The sequence below is a fragment of the Cavia porcellus genome, unplaced genomic scaffold (assembly GCF_034190915.1).
Source record: "Cavia porcellus strain 051 isolate PalLab524CR breed Dunkin Hartley unplaced genomic scaffold, mCavPor4.1 scaffold_16, whole genome shotgun sequence".
NCBI classification, from domain to species: Eukaryota; Metazoa; Chordata; class Mammalia; order Rodentia; family Caviidae; genus Cavia; species Cavia porcellus.
The window spans coordinates 44,418,941-44,444,245 of NW_026947499.1; the positions used below are offsets into that span (position 1 = coordinate 44,418,941).

Consider the following 25,305-nt stretch of genomic DNA (forward strand, 5'->3'; position numbering starts at 1 on the left):
AGTCCAGGCCAGCCTCAAACACAAGGCGATATTCCTGCCACAGCCTCCTGAGTGCTGAGATTACAGGCTTGTACCACCATGACTGGCACTTTTACTTTTTGAATAAACTTTGCCACTGCTTTTTGCTCCTCTTGCCCAGTTCTTTGTTCAAGATGAGAACCTGGAATCCAACTCCAGGAAGAGAGGTGAGCAACTTGATTCTGGTAACATTTAGATGGCAAGTCACACAAGCTGCCCACATCCCAGAGGGTGGCTTGGCTAGAGGATAATGAATGCACACTCTGTGCCTCTCCATTACATCCCAGAGGGCAGGCCAGCTGGGAGAGCGTGAGACTGGTGGGAACCCCAAGACTCCAGCCCAGTGCACAGATGCACACAGACCTCTGGAGGGCGAAGTAATCAGTGAGGCCAATAACATGGAAAGTCTGAAGCACAGCAAGGAGACAGCGGTTGCACCCTGGAGAATTCCACTGACAGAATTCCAGTGCCAGCCCCCACATCCAGAGACCAAAATTGGCTCCATACCCAGAATATCTCAGGGATGCAACACAGACGTGAACACAGAACTATAAACACCAGAAGGTAGGTTCTTGCGGTAGCTATAAAGAACAAACTACATTTGGAGGACATCTCTGAGGAACAGACATCACCTTTTGTCCTTGAGAGAGCCCTCAAGGCTAGTGGTAGTTATATATCACACGGGGCTGGCCGGCATCAATATAGAGGACAAAATAAAAGGAAAAAGAGAAGGTGGGAAATGGCAAGACCCAGAGGTGAGGTGCGGCTCCAGACCCCAGCACACCCAGGACAGGCCTGGAACTCAAGGAGGGGGATGAAGTTAGAAGTCAAACAAGGGAACTTTCTGAGATGATAACAACAGAAGTGAAAAAACAAGTGGAAAAGGCTAAGAGGGAAAATGACCTCTCAGGTTACAAAAAGAAATGATGCTTAAAATCAAAGATGTTAGTGAAGACAGATAAAAGAATGGATGAGCTTAGAAAAAGATGGAGACAAAAAAATGGCCAATGAAAGAGAGAAATGGAATACACGAAACAGACACAAAAAGAGATCCAGGAGATTAAAACCTCCAGTGAAAGTATATGCAACAGATTGAATGAAGGAAAGGATAGATTTTCAGATCTTGAAGACAGAATTGCAGCTAGTGATCATGAAAAAAAAGATACTTTAAAAATAGCAAGAGAGGGGCTGGGGATTTAGCTCAGTGGCATAAGCACCTGCCTTGCAAGCAGGCGGTCGTGAGTTCGATCCCCGGTACCGATAAAAACGAAAAAGACAAAAAAAAAAAAAATCATAAATATATATGCACCTAATATGGGAGCACCCAACAATAAAAGAGTTATTGACAGACATAGAAAAATCAAATGAGCAACAACACAGTTGTAAAAGGAGACCTCAATCTCCCACTGTCGCAATAGCCAGATCAACTACAGAAAATCAGCAAAGAGAACCAAACCTGTGAAACAAATGGACTTAATAGGAAGAAGCCATGCCCCAGGGCCCTACTGCCATTGAGGAGCACCTGTGAACTACACCCCATCCCTCTCCACCACTCTAGGAACCGTAATTGGAGGAACCCCAGTGCTTATGTCTGATGGTTTGGACAGCTATTTTGAAGATAACAAGAGGCATTATGGGAGCTGTTGTTAATTTCCTAATATTTTGTTTGGAAATCCTGTATTGTTTTCACTGTTTGGTTTGGCTTGGTTTTATTCCATTTTGTTTTGATTTTATTATGTATGAAGGTATGGGCAGCTATTTTGAAGATAATAAGATATATTATGATAGCCATTGTTAATTTCCTATTATCTTGTTTTGAAGTCCTGTATTGCTTTCATTGTTTTGTTTTTATTGGCTTTATTCTATTTTATTTTGTTTGTTTTTAGTCTCTTTAAAATAAAATTTCGGGGCTGGGGATTTAGCTCAGCAGCATAAGCGCCTGCCTTGCAAACAGGCAGTCGTGAGTTCGATCCCTGGTACCGATAAAAAGGAAAAAGACAAAAAAAAAAATAATAAAAATAAAAATTAAATTAAAAAAAATTTCAAGAAATTTTTAAAAAGAGAAACAAGCTACCCAATAACAATAAGAAAGAAAAGTCGTGAGTGGGTTAGAAGTGTGTGTTCAGTTTGTGAAATGTGAACTAAAAAGGAAAAAATAGAACACTTGACATTGTGCTACCAGGTGTTTTTGTCTCTCTGGAAAGTAAATTTGTTGTTAAAACTGTTCAATGAGAAAATAAAAAGTGTTAAAAACAAGAAAAATATAAAACTTAAAAAAGAAAAGGAAAAAATGTGACCTAACTGGCATGTAAGTAGCAGTCTGGGTGCCACCAAAAGATGGAAGCCACACGTTGAACTCCAAGTTTAATGCAAAGAATATCAGCCAAGCTAGTCGGACCTGTAATCCCAGTGCTTGACAGCTCAGTGGAAGAGGATCACAGGTCTTGCCTCGGAAATTTGGTGAGACTTTGTCTCAAAATAAAAAGTAAAAGAGGAGTCAGGAGAAGATGGCAGAGTGGTGAGCAGCAACAAAGCAACCTTTGGAGATTCAGAATTCAGACACTGGAAAACAACAGTGGGGGAAGAGAGAAAAAGGAAAGTAGATCCCTGGGGATCAGGAAGGATCTGAAGGGAAGGATCTGAAGGCACAGAAAATGTGAAGTGATGCATTTCAACGAAGACAAAGGAGAGGGCACGTTTTCCCTAGCACCCACCTTAGACAGGAGAAAGGAAGATGCAATCCAGGAACAGCACAGAGATTCCAGACAGATGAACTAGGGGTGCAAGCACTGGCGGCTGGGATGTGTCTGAGCCAGCAGGAAAGTTATCCCACCGGGGCTGCCAACAATGGTGCAGGTGGAAGTTCTGATTATAGGCTATTCCAGATCAGTAGCCACTATTGGTCCGTTGACAGTAAAGACCCAAAGCCATTGACAGTTGTGGCATATCCTGCAGTGCTTGGTTGTAAGATGGCACTGCTCAGCCTGCAGGTGTTATGCTTTACATCTAGATGTCTCCCAGAACCTCATGCAATCCTAGGTGGGGCTTTTTCAGAGTGTTTGGCTCTAGACTGTATGATGCTAGGATTGATTCATGGTGCAGTGCTAGGCTCTAGGGCACTAGATTAGGGGTACAAGTACTACCCGCTGAGTAAGTTGGATAAGATATAAGGGATAGAAAGAGCTGTGGTCAATCCTTGTTTTTCCACCTCTTTTCTACCATGAACTGTTTCTTATTTATGATGACCCTCTGCCTTTGAGCCAACTGACTATGGACTAAAAGTGAGCTTAATAAATCTTTCCCACTTTAACTTTGGGTGTCCAGTATGTTGTCTCAGCAATGAGAAAACAACTAAGACAGAAGGCCTTTTCATTGAATCTGCATAATAAGCAAGTATTGCTATTTTCACATATATGAGACTTTATAAGACTTGCTAAAGTACTGAGCGGCTCGGCCATGATTAAAGCTGATTATGTTGTCATGGGAAGAACAAAAATAATGAGCCTGTGATGTGTACATTTAGAACTTTCATTTCAAAACAAAGAACCACAGTAACATTAATAGTACAAAATCCATGTGGAAATATTTATAACCTGACCACAGAGAAATGGGAACAACTCTGTCCTGCATTACCACCAAATGACTGCAGAGGCAGAAGAGGTGCAGCGTGAGGAGGGAAAGTCGCCTTTGCAACAAAGCCCAGCTGCCTAGCTACAGTGTTTATCCAAAGGCTCGGGGACTGGCAGGAACTATGGGAACCAAGAACTGGGACACTGTTGTCTGCCCAAGAATCTGAAATGTGTGAGCACCAGCGGGGTAAAGGAGACAGAGTAACCTGTGAGCAGCAGAGCAAGAAGGGTCCGAAGGCTGGGGGATGAGATGGCTGCAGCCATGCTGTAGCAGCCAGCCCTGCGGTCCCTGATTGTCTGAGCCCCTCCAACTAGAAACAAGTCTTCATTTGCTTCTTGTTCCCCTGAAAGTTTACCACCTCTGCACCCTGCAGCCACCTAGTTGACCCCATGCTCTCTCCTCTTTCCCTCTCCACCTCGCCTCAGGGTGCAGGGAAGTGGCTCTCTTCCTGTTCCTCCTTGCAGGGAAGGAGAGCAGATGAGTCTGAATCAGAAGTTCTGCGTGCATACGCCACCCAGCAGAGGTAGTGTTGCTTCTACACACAGGGACGCGGTTTAATACATTCTACCCAATAGGAGGCGACAGCAAAACCGGAAGCGAGTGGGCTGTGAACTCCTTCCTCCTGAGCAGAGTGACAGTGCACACACACGCCCCCGGTCTCCATTGGGATTTACTCCTACTGTCTCCAGTGTGTCCATGGAGGATTCAGGGCCCTGAGGGCACCTCATGGGTGTCACAGTAACATGGTACCAGTGTGCTCTGACATGGTAGCAGATGTGGACCAGCTACAGTGACAGCACACTTACAGCACAGTGATTGCTCAGGAAAAATAATTTCCCAGGGCTGAGGTTACAAATTCCAGATTATCCATGAGGATTCTCAGTAGAGCTTGGGTGTTTCTCTACTTTGTTAAGATGTCATCTTTTGATTCTCACTTGTGGCTTTAAAGGGATTCAGAGGAGAATCCTCTCACTGGAGGGTCACCTCAAGTGTGTGTGTGGTCTACAGGCCAAGTGAGGCTACTATGAGGGAAGAGAAGTTTGGTCCTTGGAGGGAAGAGAGGAGATGGCTTTTACAAACAAACTCCCTTCCCTGGACTCCATCTGAACTCAAAACCCACCAACCCAAAGTATCACAGTAACATTAATAGTAGGAAATCAATGTGGAAATGAACCACCTTTAACCTTTCATTAAAGTGCCCACCTTAGTAACAACTCCAGATTTCAAAAAACACTATGTACATATTATGATCTTAAAACAAACTTCCAAAGGAAACCAGTACTTCTTCTACACAGGTGCACGACTTTCCTGAAATGAAGTATAGGAGTCAGCAGATCTCTCTCCCTTGCACTGGAGCAGAGCTGGTGCTCAGGGCAGAAGAGGGGCTGCACAGCCCGGAGTGAGGTGTGGAGCTCACAGTGCCTGGGCACAGGCTGAGCCCAGGGCTTGCTGAGGGTGAGCCAGGCAGGGGCAGCAGGACTGGAGCCGTCAGCCCCTGGTTCCTAGGGTGAGGGGGGCTCCCCGGGGGTGACATCGCTGCCTGTGGTCTGGACAGAGTTGACCTAGGCACCCGCAGCCTTCTCATTCCTGGGCTGCAGGTTGTTCAGGTCCAGGGATGGCCTCTCCCTGGGTCCTGGGGTAACTTGAATGTGCCTTTCGAAGGCCCATGTGATTTCCTCAGCATCCTGCTTGGGTTTCAGGAACTTCGGATTGGGTGAACTCCAGGAAAACGTTAAGGAAAAGGGAGAAGATGAGGCCTAGTGAAAGATAAAGGGAAGGCTGACGTTAAACTATGAGACTCCAGCCCTTGGCAAGTCCAACCTCCTTCACATCTGTCTTCAGGACGCCTCAAGCTATAACCACCCCTACCCTCAGCAGGAAGGTATGGCTTCTCTGAGGCACTCCGATGCCATCGTGTAGCCACTGTATTTCTCTCAAATTGGTGTTGTGCCTTTCCTGTTGTGCTGGTTTATAAACACACCTACCATTCTGGTCTATAGTTAAAATCTGGTTTCTAAAAAATCTCATGGAAGCAGGAAGGGATTGTGAAAGTCCCTTGTTAAATTCTAACACATCAGCTCTTGGTCATTTTTTTGTTTATCTTTTTGAGACAAGGTCTTGTTATGTAGTTTAGGCTGGCCTTGAACACACTAGGTAGTCTAGGCTGGCCTTGAACTTGCAGTGATCCTCCTGCCTCAGCCTCCTAATGCTGGCATACAGACAATGCACTACCATGCCCAGTATCTCCAGGTCATCTTATAGTGGGATCTGGCTGATTTTGTTAGACCCTAAGCTGAGTGAGTAAGCCTTTAGGACCAAAGTCAATGCTAATTCAGGTGGGGATGAAGCATTGGTTTGGAGAGGTTAAGACTCATCACTACCATTCTTTTCTAGGCAAAACTACCTCATCTCAAAGTGGTCTTTTACAGACAGTCTGTGCTGGTAGGCTGGTCTGAGATTTATAATCATCCCGTCTCAGCCTCCTGAATGCTAGGATAACAGATGTGCACCAACACACTCCACCCAGACTCATGGTTCCAAGTTTCACTCTTCTGCTTTACTCGGCTTTCTTTTTTCTATATTGCATTGAAATTGAGGAAGAAGGTCTGGATGAAGGCTCCTGAAAACTAACTTTCCATGGAGTCAATAAAGATTATCATGCTGTATCTTAAACATGTTGGCTTCAATTGGATTTTCATTTATTTACTTGAGCCAGAGGGCAGGCCAACCAAACAGCTGGAGGTCCAGTTAATAAAGCCAGCCCTGCCACAGTGGACATGTGAGGTCCCTGGCTGAAGACATCAGCTATCATAAACCAGGGGATGGGCCCTGTCCGATCTCAAAGAAGGCCACAAAGATCACTGCGAAGCCCATGTATGGATGTGTCCTGAAACAGGAAGGAAGAGAGGAGATGGTTAGAGACAGCCTGAGAGCACGGGCAGCTTGGCAGCTCCCTCAGCCTCGCGCAAGTGCAGCTTGGGGATCCAGGCAAGAAGCTGGGCTTCTGCAGCCCGAGCTGTGCTGTTTCACATGTATCACTTTCCACTGAGACCACTTCATCACCAATAAAGTGGGACTGCCCTCAAGACCATTGGTTTTCTTTTTTTGAGACAAGATGTTGCTATGTATTTCAGGGTGACCTTGAAATCATGGTGATCCTCTTGCCTCAGCCTCCCAAGTGCTGAGATTACAGTCTGTGTCACAATGCCTGGATCAAATGACTATCAATGATCTCGAATGTCAGCAACCCATGCCCTGCCACCCGATACCTCTCCACCTCACCCTGCCAGCCTCCCGTCTCTCACAGAGCACTTACCTTCCTCATCAGACAGATCATGATGAAGAAGGAACAGAGAGCCACGCTGCCGAGGTGCTCCCTCCTTCCCATCCTATCCACCAGAAACACCTGGGAGAACAGCACAACGCTGCCGTTTCCGCCCTGAGGACCCCGTGTGCGTGACTGGGAGCCTGCCTTACATAAAGCAGGGCGTCTGTTCTAGCCACACCGCCTCTCTCCAGTTCCGCCTCTCACCCTGCTGTAGCCCATCCCGTATGTGCTAGGAGGTGAGGACTACTGGCACCCATCATCCAATATTGTTTTTTCTTAGAGAGCAACTAAACTGAAAAGTTTTAACTGCTTAAAAGCTGGTCAGGAGGCTGAAAGCTGAGCAATAGACCTTTGACATCTGCAATGAGAACCCCTTCCTCCCCCAGATTACCTTGCCCTGCAATTTACAGAAACCACAGTGAAGATGATGCTAACCACACCTGCTCCAGTGGGGGCATAGATCTGCTCCTGCAGGCCTGCTTCTTGAAGATTTCCATTGAGTAATAGAACACCTAACAGGAAACAAATGATGCACCTTTGCTGATTGTGCATAGCAATTATATTCAATGCTCAAAAAAGAAACTCAAAAAGTGTCTCAGGAGGTGAGTTCTTTTCTGGAGTTTCCATAATATTTTTTCTGCAAATGAATTTTCTTCTGCATTAATCTCTACCTGCTTAGTTCTCTACTCAAGCCACTCATTTCTACTTTCCTTCTAATGCATATCCTCACAGCTCTATTTATTCCTCTGTATGCCCACTTTGTTAATTTACAGAAAGGCTTAAATTCTTAATGGGCTGTATCCTAAACATTTAAAACTGTCAGGTATGCTGATGTCCCTATTTGATAAGGCAGAATTAAAATGAGGAAACTTAGCACCCCTTTTTTTGTATTAAAAGGGGTCTTGCTATATAGTTTAGGCTGGCTTTGCTATGTAAGCCCAGTATGGCCTTGAACTTGAGGCAATCCTCCTGCTTCAGCCTCTAAGTGTTGGAATCACAGACACATGCTACCATGTTCTCTAAGCCCACTCATTTAATAAGACATTGGGCTGGATATTCTGGTCATATGCCCTTTCCATGGGATTTAGGACATAATACAAGTGACTAATTTTATTTAATATATACTATAGAAAAAGTATTCTTCAGGATATGACTTTTTTGGTTTTGTTTTGTCTTTTTGTGATGCTAGGGATAGAACCCAGTGTTGTGCTAGAGTGCTTGTCAAGTACCCTTATCAGCGCTACAAGCCAAGCCTTATCTGTATTGTTTGTTGAATTGCTACACTTGCTAAATAAGTATTGGTATTGGAGTCAGAATTTATGATAACAAGGGAACTCTCACCTAGAGTATTTGCTGCTATAGCAACACTCTTTGATCTTCTTAATGAATACAACGAATGCAGTATTCTACATTGGGATTTACATTCTCAGGAAACAACTCTCCCAATTCCTTGTTTTGTTTTTTTGGTACCGGAGATTGAACTCATTGCCAGGCAGGCGCTAATGCTGCTAAATCCCTGGCCCACTCTCCCAATTCCTAATAGTTAAAATGGGAATTATGAATATTTAGCCTGGTTTAGTGGCACACACCTATAATGTCAGCATTCTAGGAGGCTGAAGCAGGAGGACTGCAAGATTAAAACCAACCTGGGGAGTTTAGTGACTTAGTGAAACTTTGCATCAAAACTAAAAAAAGAGCTCAGAAGTAGCTCAGTGTAAAGGCCCTGAGTTCAATCCCAGGTGCACAAGTGTGGCAATGGTGAGGTAGGGGAGATTAGTTAGTTAAGACATTAAGTACACTGAGCTACACTCTCAGCTTTTTTATTTATAGACAGGGTTTTGCTGATTTGCGCAGGCTGGGCTGAAATTTGTGATCCTCTTGCCTCAGCCTCCCAGAGCTGGGATTTCTGACGGAAGTTTGCAGGGTGGAGCTGGGATGAGGCAACCCAGGAAGGATTATGGGTACATTTTAATAAGCACCTCCTCCTTCCAGGCTGTGCCTGCATTCAGGCACCTCACTGTAGTTCAGGCCTGTTGCTCTCCAATTCCCCAGTTCAGTGACATAAGAGATGCATATCGTGTTTTTCAAATGAGCAAATTCCAGACTGGGATCCATTCAAATCACCTCAGATGCTTTGCAAACTTTTTTTTTTTTTTTTTTTTTTTGGTCTTCCCAGACTCTGACAGAACCACTTCTGCTCCCTTAAAGTAGGGCTGTGACTTTATTGTTTGTTCTAGGTAGGCGCTTGCTGTGTAGCCAGGCCAACCTTGAATTCCTAGACTAGTGATCCACTTGCCACAGACTCTACAGAGCTGGCACACAGACACAGATGCCGCATGGGGCTGACCAGTGCTGTAAGTGAAACACTGCAGGTGCCTGACCCACGCGTGGACACTCACGGCGTTGATCCCTGAGAGCTGCTGGGAGAGGTCAGCCCATGCAGATGGTGATGGGCTGCTGGTACCAGCAGGATCTGAAGAGCTCTTCCAGAGTGATTCTCTCCTCCAGACTCATCCGCACATGCTCGTTCTCCATCTCCTGGATGTTTTGAGACACATCCCGGAACCCCACAGGTGCTGGAGAATTGGGGAGAACCAAGGGAAGAGAATAAAGACAGCACACTGCTTATGTCATTCTGCCCATGGGACAGCGAGGAAGGAGCCTCAGAGTGAGGGACCAGGGCACCCGCACCTCAGCTCCCCTCTATCCTGTCCTGCAGGGCCTCAGGTTTGGCACCAGAGTAGCTGGGGACCTCTACACCCTGTCCCATAGGGGGAAACAGACTGAGTCCCTTCTCCCTAACAATCCTAGAGTGTTTCCTAGAGTGTGGTGTGAAAGGCACTCCCTCTGTGAGGCATGTTCCTTTTCCTTTCTGTTAAAGAGCAAGAATCTGGGACTCATATTTCGTAAGACACCTGGGAAGATGGTGAAGGTCGGTAGCAGAGACCAGTGCTCTCCAGTTCCCAAAATGAACTTCAGGCCAAAGATCAAGAAACCAGATAAAGACATTCTCACAAAACCAGAATTTCCTAAGCCACAGGTTCAGTTTTGAAAAAAATCATCCAAGACAAAGGATTACCATCTAGAATTACCATAAAAAAAATCAGACTCCCCCAGATTTAAACTCCAACCCAAAAATGGGCATCTGAAACGAATAGACACCTCTCAGATGAATAAGTACAAACAGCAATAAATGTATGAAACAATGTGCTACATCAGTAGTCATACAAGAAATGCAAACTAACACAGTACTGAGATTCCATCTCACTCCAGAAAGAAAATCTATCATCAAGAAATCAACCCATTAACCAATAACACATGCAGTCAGGGCAGTAGGGAAAAGGAATCCTTCTCCATTGTTGGTGGGAGTGTAAATTGGTACAACCAATATAAAAATTGGTTGTATGGACAGTACTCAAAGACAAACTAGAAGTTCTATTTAACCCAGCTATTCCCTTTCTTGGTATCTTCCTGAAAGAGTTAAAAACATCATACCACAGCAACATATGCACACCTATGTTTACAGCAGCACAGTTTGTAACAGCTAAATCTTGGAAACAGCCCTACTGCTCATCAATTGATGAATGGATAAAGATGAGGGTTTTACACACACACACACACACACACACACACACTGGAGTACTATTTGGCCATAAAGGATTAACTTGAGACATTTCTAGGTAAATGAGTGCACTTTGAGACCATAGAAGTGAAATAAATCAGATGCACTTGTGTAAATATTGCATGATTTCTCTGGTGTCAGAAGCTAAAAGTATAAATAAGGACCAAAATATATAATACATATTGCAAAAGAGGAGGAACACATTCGAATGAGAAGGAGAACTAGAGAGGAAGAGGGAAAGAGAAAGGAAGACATAGAAGAAAAGAGAGAAAAGAAGGAAAAAATGGAAACAAAGCTTTTACAAATTGGAACTTTTTGGGAGGGGAAGGGGAATTTTTTGGGAGGGGAAAAAAGAAAAAAGATATAACGTGTACCAGTATAAAACTCCTAACGTGTACCAGTATATTATTCCTAAAATTAAAATTCCTATAATGTGTTTCACCATTATGTATATCTAAAATGTTCCAGTAACCTTAACTTGAAAACAGAAGCTATCCATCCTTTTTAGTTGTTTTAGTTTTTAGTGAGGCAGGATCTGACTGTAGCTGTCTGGCCTTCACTCCTGCCTCAGTCCCCTGACTGCTAGGGTTACAGACATGCAGCACCAGGCCTGGTCCATTCTTTTCCATAGAAAAAGATAAAATTTTATTTCTTTTCCTTTTTCTACCCTGCTGGCTTTGTTGGGCAAAATCGATGAGTTATAGTTACCAAACTGTTGGAAATACACACCCCTGAATATGTCCACCCCAATCCTGAGTGTGCTTCTCTGTGAATACACTCAGTGGGCGTGAAATGAACACTTGCTCAGTGTGCGAAACCGAAACCCCCGACCATGATGTCCCGCTGGGGGAGGGTGCCGAGGGAGCCCTTCAGAATAGTGGGAGCCACCTCTGTGATGTACCAGGGCACAAACCCCGTGCACAGCGTGCAGAAGACGCCCAGGATACAGCGGCCTGTGATCAGCATCACCCGGCCTCGGCCGTCTTGCAGAAATCTGAGGCAGCCGCTGGCCACGGCCAGGACGTTCACCGCGGGCACAGAGCTGTGCCTGCAGATTCACCAGAGAGGACTGAGGCCCAGCCTGCAGCAGGCTCCTCCGCTTCTTCCTCCTGCACCCTCCTGCCCGGAGCTTCCCTTCTTTTGGTTTCAATTTTCTATCAAACTCACCTAGAAAACTGAAGATCTGGGCAACCCATTTAGGGCCCCTCCAGTCTCCTGTGAGTTTCTCTTATTCTCTAATAAATTTTTCTACTCTTCAACTGAAACTTAATTTTTCTTTTTTGGTGGTGCTGGGGCTCAAACCCCAGGCCTTACATGCTAGGCAGGCATTTTACCAACTGACCTTCATCCCCTGCTCTTGTTTGAGATTCCTTCTGTGATACCCAGCTGTAGCCTGGGATTTTAGTAAGCACTTCAGGCCAGTGGTCCTCACGGTGGCCCACCAGCTCACAGCAGTCAGTAATTAAAATTCCCGCCTTCCCGGATTCATCACCCAAAGGCCAGAGCACAGGAATCTGTGTTTTAAAACGTCCTCTGGGGGAAGTCAAAAGAATTAAGACGTGTTATACACAACTCCCACAATGAGTGTAATCATTATACACTGCCAACGTGCACTCATAAAAATTTACAAAGAAAAAGTCCTTACAACACTCAAAGCTGCGTGATACAAGCTCACATTTGAGAACCGCTGTCCTTGGCAGCACTTTGGGACAACCTGTGACCTCCTGCCACCCCGAGGTCAGACATGGGGGTCGGCCACAGGCCTATAACGCCAACTTCTTTGGAGAGTAAGGCAGCAAGGAAGATTTCGAGTTTGAGGTCAACTTGTGGAACTTAGTGACCCAGTCTCCAAAATGAAAAAACAAAGTGAAAATGGAGATACGCTAAATCCCAAGCCTCTTTTTATGTGTTTTCATTTTATTACATTTCAAGCACTGTAATTTCTTAGCGATCAGGAATATTATACATACTCAAAAGGCAATCATCTTTAGCTCTCCTCTAGGCTACAGTGATGTTATTCACGATTAGGATTGACAACAGGTATAAAATAATAAACTGCCGCATTTGTGTGCTAAGCCCCGAGGTAAAGCACTATGACATGACAAACATTAGCACTGGAGCTGGGTGTGTGGCCTGTGCCTGAAATCCTGGCACTCAGGAAGGTGAGGAGAAGAAGGATTGCTATGAGTTCAAGGCCAGTCTGGCTTACGTATGGGGACCCTTTCTCAAAAACCAAACCAAACCAAACTAAAACCAAACCAAACCCCCAGACAGTAAAGGACCAGCACTGTAAACCTACAGCACATGTTGGTGAAGAAGCAGTATCACATGTCTCCTGTGAGGCTCACTAGCATGGCCCGTGGGGATTTGTGGGAGGTTTGGTAAAACCCGATGCATGCATGGGTCTGCCCCAGAGGTGGGAGTTTAACGGATCCAGGCACTGTGTCCTGAAACCTGGCACTGGGACTTGAAAGCTCTCCAGGGGACCCTAAATGTGCAGCAGCAGTGGAGAACCAATGTGAAGAGAATGACTCCCTTCCCCATTTTCACCTTTCTCTGCATTCCTTCCTGGGGACCCTCCTCTATCAGCTTCTTTTGCTATTGGACCAAAGAAAGCCATATTGAGTGTTTTTGTTTGTTTGTTTTCGAGGCGGGGTCTCACTATGTAGTGCATAGTGGCCTCAAACTCATGGCAATCTTCCTGTCTCAGCCTCCCCAGTGCTGGGATTACAGGCACGTGCACCAACGGTACTGGATTTTCTTTTCTTTTTTGAGCCAGTATCTCACTAGGTAAGGCTGGCCTCAAACTCACTATTTAACTCAGGCTAGCTGTGAACTCATAATCCTCCTGCCTCAGCCTCCCAAGTTACTTACAAATGATGGAGCCCATTTAGAATTCTAATGACTTCAGAGGATGCAAGTGGAGGTCAGTAGAACAGCACTTACCTAGCAATCATGAGGACTGAGTTTGATCATGAGAAGAAAACAAAACAGGACTGGCAAGTGCAAGGTCCTGAGTTTGACTCTCAGTACGGAAAAAAAAAGAACTAAAAATTAAACATTATAATGATAAAAACAGCTGGCTTTATTAATGTTAAATTTAAATTCATTTGCATATGGAGAATATCTGACAAGCTGAGTGGTTCCTTCAGTCATTACTGAAAGCATTCTGCTCTCTAATTTTATTAAGCAAGTGTTGAATGAGATTATGTTTCTTGTGGGGGGGAAAGTCAGCTATTTGGCTGCTGTCTACATTTACCCCAAATCGACATTTACAAAAATATATTCTGTGTCAAACACTGAAGACTTTCACGACCCCTCCTACTTTTTCAGGAAAAGCAAATAAATTCTGCCTTCTTAATAAAATGTGTTTCTGGGCACACCACTGCATCAGCTTGAGCTGCACCAAGGACTGTGCCTCGAGGGTTGAGGGGAGCCAGGCTTGATGGTGGACTCCAGGGCAGTTCCACCCGGGGCTAGCTGGACCAGGTCCCCATTACTCAGATGCCCCCACCATTCTGACCTAATTTTCTGTGTTTGTCCTCAGTATCCCTAGTATGGTCCACTTCCTTGACCAGTTTCTGATCCATAGCTGCCAAAGATATCAAGATGGGCCCAGTGAAAAAGGAGCCAAGCATTCTGCCCAAGGAGAACTCGCCCTCAGAGAAGGACCAGAGGAAAGCGAGTGGCGCCTTGCTGGGATGACCATCTAACTTCTGTTGAAAGGTGCTGTTGATAAACTCTGTAATGATCTGCAAAATAAAACGGTTGGTGAGAGGAGAGACTGTTACAGCTGGACAGGAACCAGAGAGCAGGGATCATTTCCTCCTGCCATGTCTAGATGGGGATGGAGGAGATCAGCACAGGCTGAAGGAGCTGAGAGCAGTTTGGAAGATTTGTCCTAGAAAGTCCAGCAGGTGGCAGCACTGGTGCACGTGGTCTGCCCAACCCTCGGTCTCCCACCAGCCACCCTGGGAGAGGGTCAGAGGGAGGAGTCAGCAGAGCTGAGGTGAGGGGAAGTGAGTCTTCCACCTTAAGTGAGTCGAGGTTTTTACCATCTTTTGCCTCAGGCTAAGTACAAAGTTTTAAATGTTGATTTTTTTTTTTTGAGATAGGGTTTCAGTATGCGATTCAGACCGGCCTTTAACTCATTTTGTAGCCTAGACTGGCCTCAAACTCACAGTGATCCTTCTGCCACCAGCCTCTTGAGTGTTGGGGTCACAGGCTTGCACCACATGCCTAACCTTAAATCGTGGGGGTATTTTTCAAATCCGCTTTATTTCAAAAAGAAAAAACAATTTCAAAACACAACAATCGGGGCAAAAATGGTGCATACATTGCACATTGCCATCCCTAAATCAGTCACCCAGAGGACAAGACATCTGCATTCAGTTGTCTGAACAGTACCAGTGCAAAGCTTTCTCTTCAGTGAACTCAGAGAAAACAGTAGTAATTATTATCTTAATATATGTATATATAGTTTCTTTCAGCTTCACACACTAGTGAGACAATATAGTGTTTACACAAGCATGTGTGATTTATTTCACTTTGAGTATAGACTCAAGCTGCATCCACTTACTTGTAAAAGTCTCAAGTTTGTCCTTCTTTATGGCTGAGTAGTACTCCATTGCAGAAAAGTAAAACATCTTTTTTTTTTTTTTTTTTTTTTTTTTTTTTGTCTTTTTCCTTTTTACCGGTACCAGGGATCGAACTCACGGCTGCCTGCTTGCAAGGCAGGCGCTTATGCCGCTGAGCTAAATCCCCAGCCCCAAAACATCTTTTTTTATCCATTCTTCAGTTGATGGGCAATCAGGTTGTTTCCAAGATTTAGCTATTACAAATTGAGCTGCTATGAATATGGCTGCACATATATCACTGTGGTTATGATGTTTTTAATTCTTTTAGGAAGACATCCAGAAGGGGAGTAGCTGGGTTAAATGAGACCTCCAATCCTAGTTTTTTGAGGAATCTCCACACTGATTTCCACAGTGGCTGCTCCAAGTCTACACTCTCAACCACAGTAGTAGAGAAGCATTCCTTTATCCCCAAAGTCCCTCCAGCATTTGTTACTGCTTGATTCCTAGATAGTAGTCATTCTTTTGGGGGTGAGGTAGGATCTCAGTGTTGTTTTAATCTGAATCTCTTAAATAACTAGTGATGTTGAACATTTCCTCAAGTATTTATTTGCCATTTGTATTTCTTCATCTGAGAAGTGTGTATTCATCTCAGATGCCCATTTTTAGACTGGGTCCTTGAACTTCAGAGGTCTGATTTTTTTTAGTTCTTTATATGTTCTCAATAGTAATCATTTGAGAAACAGCTGGCAAACATTTTCTCTCACCTTGTGAGTTGTTTCTTTACTCTGATGGTGGCTTCTCTTGTGCAAAAGCTTTTTAATAAGATCAGATCCCAGTTGTTGATTCTTTGTGACAGTTCCTATGCAACTGGTGTTTTGCTCATAAAGTTTTTGGGTACACCAGTGTCTTCAAGAGTTTTACCTACTCTATTTTATAGCAGATTTAATTTTTCTATTTTTTATATTTATATAAAAATAGAAAATTTATAGAAAATTTATTTTTATATTTTGTTTTTATATTTAGATCTTTGATCCATTTTGAATTTAGTTTAGTGCATCATGAAAGATATGGGTCCAGTTTTAATATTTGGCATGCACAAAGCCAGTGTTTCCAGCGCCATTTACTAAATAGGCTACCATTTTTCTAGTGAATGTGTTTGGCACCTTAGTCAAAGATAAGGTAGCTTGTGTGTCTGGAGTTGTTTCTACATCTTCTCTTCTGTTCTGCTGATCTTTGGGTATGTGTGTTTTTTGCTTTTTGTTTTGTCAGTACCATGCTTTTTTAAAAATCACAATAGTTTTATGGTATAATTTCAAGTCAGAGATTGGTGATACCCCTGCCTTGCCTTTGTTGCCCAGGATTGCCTTTGCTATTCTAGTTCTCTTCTGGTTCCAGATAAATGTTAGGATTGTTTTCTCTAATTCTGTGAGATACGTTATTGGACTTTTGATTGGGATTGCATTGAATCTGTATAATAGTCTTAGAAGTATGATGGCTATTTTCACTATTTGATTCTTCCTGCCCAAGAGCATGGGCTTTGTCAAAAGCATTTCCTGTATCTATTGAGATGATCATATGATTTTTGTCTTTGACTCTGTTAAAATGATGTATTACATTTATTGATTTACATATGCTGAATCATCTCTGCATCCTTGGGTTGAATCTTACTCGATCATGGTATATAATCTTCTTGATGATTTGCTGCATTCTGTTTGCCAGTATCTTATTAAGGATTTTTGCATCTATGTTCATTAGTGAAATTGGCCTGTAATTCTCTTTCTTAGTTGAGTCCTTCTCCACTTTTGGTGTCAGAGTAATGCTTGATTCAGCAGTGAATCTGTCAGGGCCTGAGCTTTTCTTTGTTGATAGGATTTTAATTCCATCTTTGATTTCACTGATTTATATTGGTTTTCTTTTTACAATTTTTATATATTTTTGATTCAGCTTTCATAATTCACATGTATCTAGGAATATGTCCGTTTCTTCTGTATTTTTAATCTTATTAAAATACAAAGCTTTCAAAGTAGGTTTAGATGATCTTCTGAATTTCTGCAGAGTCTGCTGTGATTTCACCCTTTTCATTCCTAATTATGTGGATTTAAGTCTTTATCTCTCTCTCTCTTTCTCTCTCTCTCTTTTGAAAAGTTTGGCTAAGGGTTTGTCAAATTTATTTATCTTGAAGAACCAACTCTTCAATTCATTGATTCTTTGTATTTTTTTTAGTCTCCATTGTGTAATTTCTGCTCTGATCTTTATGGTTTCAACACTTGATCTTTATGGTTACAAAAACTTGTGAGTTTTTGGCTTAGCCTGTTCTTCTTTTTGTGGAAATTTGAGAGTTATTGTTAAGTTTTTTATATGTGCTTGCTCTGTTTTCCTGATATGAGTATTTACTGCTATACATTTTCCTCTTAAGACTGTTTTCAGTGTGTCCCATAAATCACAGTATGTTGTATTGTTATCATTTAACTGTAAAAATTGTCTAATTTCTTCTTTAATTTCATCTGTGACCTGGTTGTACAGCAGGATGCTATATAATTTCCATGATTTTATGAAGCTCTTGAGGTTCCTTTTGCTGTGGATTTCCAATTTCATTGCACTATGGTCTGATAGTATACATGGGATAATTTGAATTCCTTTGCATTTACTTAAGTATGTTTTATGTGCCAGTATGTGGTCTAATTTGGAGAATGTCCTGTGTGCAGCTGAGAAGAATATGTATTTTGATGTCATGGGGTGAAACACTCTATAGACATCTACTAAGTCCATTTATTCAAAAGTTTATTTCAGTTCTAATATTTCATTATCAATTTTTTGTCTAGTTGATCTGTTTTTTGTGACAGTGGCATTCTGAGATCTCTAAATACAAATTTATTAGGGCTTATTTGATTTTTCATCTCCATTAGTATTTGTTTTATATAGTTGAGTGCACTGGTATTTGTTGCATATATTATGATTGTTATCTCTTCCTCTTGGATTATTCCCATTATGAGGATGTAGTGACTTTTTAAAAAATCTCTCTTAATCAGTCTTGGCTTGAAATTCACTTTGTCTGTAAATAATAGCTACCCTTATTTTTTCTGTGTCCCTGTTGCATATGGTATGGTTTTCCATACTTTGATTTTCAGCCTACAAATTTCTTTTTTAATTAAATGTGTTTCTTGTAAGCAGCATATTGTTGGATCTTGCTCTTTTTTTTTTTTTTTTTGGATCTTGCTTCTTGATCCATTGTGCTAGTCTTTGTCTTTTGATTAGTAAACTGAGAGAATAATTAACATTGATGGTTATAACTCATATGTGCTGATCTATCTTTATGTTATTTTCCTGTTACTGGCTTCCCCTTTTATTTCCTTCCCTCGTTTTCTTTGCCTAATGAATTCCTTCTGTTGGGGTTTATGGAGCTGTAGACCTTATTATGTCTTCTCTAGAACATCCTTCAGAATATTTTGAAGTTCTGGTTTGGTGGTTGTAAATTTCCTCAGATGTTCTTTGTCATAAAAATATGTCATTGCTCCACTAGTTTTGAAAAATAGTTTCTCAGGGTGCATCAGTCTGGGTGGAAAGTTGTTTTCCTTTAGAACTTAGAACATTTCACATCAAGGTTTTCTTGATTTGAGAGTTTGTGCTGAGAAGTCAACTGTGATTTTGATGGACTTTTCTTTATAGGTAATTTGTTTATTTTTCCTAATGGCTTTTAAGATCCTGTTTCTGTGTTGAATTTCTTGAATCTTGCCTATGATATGCCTGGCTATGGAATCTTTTTGATCATGGTTAATTGGAGCTTATACTATGTGGCCCACTTATTGTATGTACAATTCTTTTTCTCTACCAGGAAAGTTTTCTTTTCTGCCATGAAGTCTGTGAATATTTTTAAATGTCATTTATGATATATCCTTTTTCATTGACTCCAACCATCCTTAAGTTATTCTTCTTTGTCTCATCTAGTAGCTGTTAGATTGATTTCTCATGGTCTCTTGCTATTTTAGAGAAATCTTTCTTTTCCTGGTTGCTAACTGCAAGCCTGTCCTCAGTTTCTGAGATCTTGTCCTCACACTGGCCTAATCTGCTTTGAATACTTAAATGAATTTTTTTTTTTTTTTTTGGTACTGGGGTTCGAATTTACAACCTCACACTTGACAGACAGGCACTTTTTTTTTTCCTGAGCTAAATCCCTGGTCTCTTTTCAATGGAATTTTTATTCTCCTGGATATCTGTTTAAATTTGCTTTACAGATTCCAGTTCTTCCAATACTGAACTTCTATAATTTTCTTAAGCTCACCTATTTTTTTGTCTGTGTCTGCTCTAACATCACTAAGCATGGTGTGTAGTTTGGAAATGTCTATAGTTATCTCAGAGATTATTTCTGATTTCGTTTTTTCCAGAGCCTCATTCAATTGTTTTGTTGTTACCACCTCAGGGAGGCCAGATAGGTTTTACATTGTCCCAGCTCACTGCCCTCTGGATTTGCCTTTGATAAACTGGATGTCTGGGGTTGTATTTTGTTAAAGTGTCTTTTCATTCTGTTTTCTTTTTTCAGTTTAATTCCTGATGCTTGTAAATTGCAGAGTGAGTTGCTTTATTGCTAGTATTTAGGATCCCCAGATGGTGACTATTTCTCTATGGTATCTTCCAGGTTTTTGGGTTTGCGTCTGTTGGAAGATTTTACCTTTTCAGTTTGTTGGAGATGAGAAGTTTCTGCATGTTTCGCCCAGTCCCTAGTTCTTTGGCACTGTGCCATGGTATTTTCTGTGACCCTTAGTGAGTCTCGGTCATGGAATACCAGGGCCAACAGCTATTTAGAACAATTATGTCAGTTTGGCTATGGTGGTACCAATAGCATCAAACACAACCTAGAGAATGACAAACTGAGCTAACCTTTAATTTGCCACTTTTAACCATATGAACTAAGTTTGTGGTTATATAACAAAATCTAATCCAAACCAGAAAATTATACATAGTATACAAGTTAGTTTTGCACTCAGGGATTAAAATTTAAAATGGATTAAAGAGAAAATAGAAAAACATAAGAAGAACAAGAGATTAGAAGGGGGAATCACACCAACTTTGGGAAACTGATGCAGAAGACTAAAGAAAAAGAGAGATGGAAGGGATAAAAGGAAGAACAGAATATAATGACAACCATAGAGAGGCTAGGAACCATGTTCACACTCATAAAAACAAGATCAAACAATGAAAAAGAAAGAGAAAAAAAGTCCACTTCCAGGGTTCTCTCTGGTTTCACTAATAGACAACCTGTGGAGACAGGTCTGATTTGTGCGTATCTGCCCCAGGAAGCCAGCAGTAGTTTTTTTGGCTGGGTAGTGGATTATCTCAGAAGGCCTGCCTGGAGACCAGACTCATTCACTATCATCCAAGCAATTTTCATGGGTCTGAGCCCCCTGGGAGCTGCTAGATGGAGCTGGCAGCAGTTCTGGGTTCTGAGCTTAGCCAGTCCATCTCCATGACAGCTTCCGGCCAATCACTCTCTCCCACAGGAGGACTAAGTCCTCTGTACTCACTGCCAGACAGTGCAGTCCCTCACATCTGCTGCTCCTCTCCACTACCACATCTCTCTGCAGAGGCTTCCGGAGTCACCAGCTGTCACCATCACTGCCGCTGTCACCATGGTCTGCAGATTAAAATCACTTGTTTTAATCTGTGAGTCCCATCTCAGGGAGCAAGTGCTGCCAGCAACCTCCTTCATTGGAGTTTTTCTCTTCACTCTCTCAGTGGGCCTCCATTCGCACTTGAGATTCTTCCTGGGTGCAGTGGACCCACTTCCCTCCTTCTTGTCTTCCTCATGATGCTGGATGGTGACTTTCGTAGGGGCTGCTGCCTCTGCTGCTCACTGCTCTGCCATCTTGGTCACTTCTCCTTTTGTACAGGTTTTTGTCCCAGCTCACTTAGGTAAATATCTTAAAGTGTGGGATTGCTGGATCATCTGGCAGGTCTGTGCTACCTTTACAAGCAGCTGTAGAGTGCCTTCCACAGTGGCTGCCCTAGCCCACACTTTTGCAAGCAATGAATCAAATTCTGATTTTTCCCCAGTGCTAGACAACATTAAGCCCAGGACCTCTTGTGGGCCAGGCAAATGCTCCTCTACCACAGAATGATCTCAATTTTGCAATTTTCAGTGTCTGATACCATCTCAGGAGCATTGATGATCCCAGTTTGTAGCCAAACTGGAAAGAGCCGACTGAAGCAATAGTGACCACAAAGATCAGAGATGGGGTTGCCTGAGGGCACAATGACATGGGAAGGAAAGAAATAGTCCTTAAAACTTTAATTTTAAAAAATTTTTGGTTTGCCTCTCTGGTAAGCAGCTGTGGTGTGGCAGACTGCAGCCCTTCCAGGGGGAGAACCACGAGTGGCTCCTGAGATCCGTGCCATGTTGGAACTTAGGATGCTGGGAAACCAAGCAACCAGCCTGCCTCCCTGCTAAGCAATGGTGAACCTGATGCATGGCCTAGAGTCAAACATCCCACTTCCCCTACCCCGCTTCTCCTGTCCTCCCGTTACCAAATGGGAACCAGAAATCTGAGCATCTCTTGGGAGGTTGATAATAGTAAATAAGGGGGATTTCCTTCTACCATCTCTTTGAAGGCAAATATTTTTATTACTGTTTTGCTTTATTCTGATTAATGGTACAGCTCTATTCAATATTCTGTTTTGATAAGTTCTATAATGTTCTGTATTTAATTTTATTTTGATATATGTGATTGAAAGAACAACTATTGTAAAGATAACAAAAAATACTGTGATACCTATTACTGTTATCCTGGCAAACTGCTGTGAAGTTCTGTACCAGTTTCACTACACAGTCTCAGTTGGCTTTATTCTGTCTTGTTCTGTTGTATTTTACTACCTTAAAAATTTATAAAAAATTTTTTTTGGTATTGGGATCTGAATCCAGGGCTTTTGCACTGAGTCACATCCCAAGTAAATTTTAACTTTTTGACACAGGGCTTTGCTAAATTGTTAAATTGCCCAACTGGGCTTGAATTTGTGATCTTCTTGCCTCCATCTCCCAAAGTGCTGAGATTAGAGGGGTGCACCCCCCCCACTAGTCCTTGAAACTTTTTCACTGATGATTGTCTTATATTACTTATGGAGATTTACTATATTAGAATGTGACCTAAGAAGGCTAACGTTGGAGGAGTGTTGCAGGTTCGAAACCAGCCTGGGTTTCAAAGTAAGCTCAAGGCCAGTCTGAAATACATAGCAAGATCCTGTCTCAGATTGGAAAAAAAAAATAGAAGTAGTAATTCAATCACTTGGAAATAAATATATTGATATAAAACAAAATCAATCGAGTGGTGGTGATTACTAGATTTAAGATCAGTCGAAGGAGTGGAACCAGGAAAAATTGGTAATCAGCTGCTTTGTGATTATAGGCTGACATTACTGTTTAGAAGGGAGGGAAGCACGGTCTAGCATAAGAAAATTGTGGGGAAGATTTGGCCACTTTCTAGTATCACTCACCTTCTGCTTGGCACAATCTTACCTGGGTGAGGGAAAACCCAAATCTCTAGGTGCCAGGCCTTCTCTGTGGAGGACGCCTGTGGGTGGGTAACCCCCGGTTCTTCAGTATCACCTTCACCCCTAGCAGCCTTCAGTCTCAGCTCCGGGGATGCAGTGAGCATCAGGGTCCCCTGCGCTGCTATCTGCTGAGCACATATCCCTGTGTGTCAGGTATTCTCCAAGGGGTCGAGGTTTCTCATGAATAGGATAAAAATGTGCTGACCCTCATGAAATTAGGTATTTCCTTTCAAGAAAAATTGAAAAGGGGACAAGGGCAACTGAGTCTCACAAAACTAGAAGCCCCGATGCTCAGCAGTCAGTTCGGGCCGGCCCTGACCCACAGAGCAGGTCAGGCCTTGACAACCCTCACACTGGACAAAGACTGAGCCTCTGCTGGGGAGGCTGACAGGGTCTGGGGCCTTCCAAGGATTCAGAAGGAGGCCCCACTAGATACGGGGTCAGGGTGCTGGAGCTAAACAGATGCAGTGAGTGTGCGGCAAGGTCAGCAAGGTTAAATGCCCCCAGCTATAATGTTAATCTTCTTGATTGATCATGGTTTTGACCCATATTGTACCTGCCTCATGATTTTGCTCTACAAATTTCCTTTTAGAGGTGGGCTGACTGGCAACACATTCAGGACTCCTCTTGCCTCGGAAGAGGGCAAAAGGCATCCTTGCCCCATTCCCTTTCCTCAGTCCTTCTCCCTAACACACTTACCTACTCTCAACATCTCTTGTTCCTTAGAATTCATTTGTGAGACTCTGTCTCCAAAAAAGACTAAATAAATAAATAGAAAGTACTGAGCCAAAAGCACTAATACTGCAGGTATAAATTCTGTTTTTTATGTGATGATCTTGACCAAATCCCCAGTTTCTAGCACAGCTGTTCCCCAATACCTCTTTGGGCTGGTCCATGTCCTCTCTCTTACCCATCAGTTCAGTTTCTCAAATTACTTCCCTAAAACTTTATCCTCTACCGTTTCCATCTGACTAAATTTTTGAAAGTTTTATCTCAGAAATGAGAAGGTACTGTCCCAAGTCAGTGTTTCAAGTCAGCTGAACAGGCTTTTTTAAATTTTAAAAACAAATTAACAAAAGGATAAAAATGAAACAGAATTTCAAAAAAAGTGGGAAATTAACACTAGTTAATATATTATATATTGTTATCTTGAAAGTAGGCTTAAAAACGACCAAACAACAAATACACTGTTCTTTTTGATGAACTTACAGAGATTAGTAATGTAGTTATCTGTCTTGTATATATACATATACAAGTTATCTATTTCTGTGCTGATGGGTGATACACACACTGTGTGCTAGTTGGGTTATGCACTCTGTCACACGGCCACCCCATGAGGTCTGGACATGTGAGTGCTGATGGTAGTATTTCCTGTGGAGGATGCCATCTACTGTTAGCAAACAGCAAACTATTATATTTTTGAGCATATCAAACTCAAAATAGAGAATACAATGGCAGAACGTGGTGTTAAGAAAAATAATCACCTACTACATATCTGTAAATTGGTCATTGTGACGGCTCATGCCTGACATGTGACTGACTCTTAGCTGCCTCATAAATACCCCTCCCCTTTATCAGAATAAAAGTATTAGTTGCCTTTTTCTTTCTGAGGCACTGATGATTGAATCCAGGGCCTTTACTCTGAGCTAAATCCCCAGTCCTCCATTTTTCATTTTGATACAGAGTCTAAGTTGCTAAGCTGCTCAGAGTGGCCTCAAACTTGTGATCCTTCTGCCTCAGCCTCCCAGAGTGCGAAGTAGTTGCCTCCTGTACACTCGTATTCCACCCAAAGCCACCCTGCACACATACATACATGTTCACACTCAGACACTCTCACACGGAGTGCTTCCTGCTCAGTCTGTTCTACCAAGAAGAGAAATGCTTAAGTTTGGCATCATTTTCTTGTGCCAATTTTCTGAACTCGGTGTTCAGTCTCTGCATATCCCTTTAGCTCATGCTAGACTGTTTGAATTTGGTGTTTCAGGGACATTAGCAACCAGCAGTTCAGGCAGCTTTCACATGGTGAGGACTCCCCCGCATTTTACAACGAGGACCATCTGCAACCTTGTAGTAAAACTTAATAAAGCCAATTTTAAAAGCATACAAAATATATTAACACAACATTAAATGAGAGAACAATGCCATTGCTCCCTGACTCTCTGATTTTAATAAAATTGCTGCTTTTATAAAATTTAAAATGCTTGTAAAGATTTTTAATAATGCCATTGAGCCTCTGTGAAATTTTTTTAAAGTTCACTAACTCACTAATATAAAAATAGAGCAGGAATACTAGAATATTTTATGTTTTGTAAAGTTTTTGGTGCCAGGGATTGAACTCCAGGTCTTGTGTATGCTAAGAACATGCATGAGGTACATCCCTCGATTTTCCATCATTATTGAAGATCAAAGAGAAAAATAATCACATGCCTTAACCTTTTTTTCCCCTTCCACAGAACACTTGTTTTCACCAAAGAGCTTTGAATTCAACCTTTTTGATATTTGGCAAATTGGGCTTTCATTGTATGTGAAATGATGCAGGAGTCCACACAATTTCAGGGTGACATAAAACCTGTGTCCTGCGGGAAACGTAA

At 42.4% G+C, this 25,305-nt stretch overlaps 1 pseudogene; it reads right to left on the reverse strand.

Annotated features, from left to right (window-relative positions):
* Positions 1-5,210: 5,210 nt before the first annotated feature.
* LOC100729686 (solute carrier family 2, facilitated glucose transporter member 3-like) lies at positions 5,211-10,125 on the reverse strand (annotated as a pseudogene).
* Positions 10,126-25,305: the final 15,180 nt, after the last annotated feature.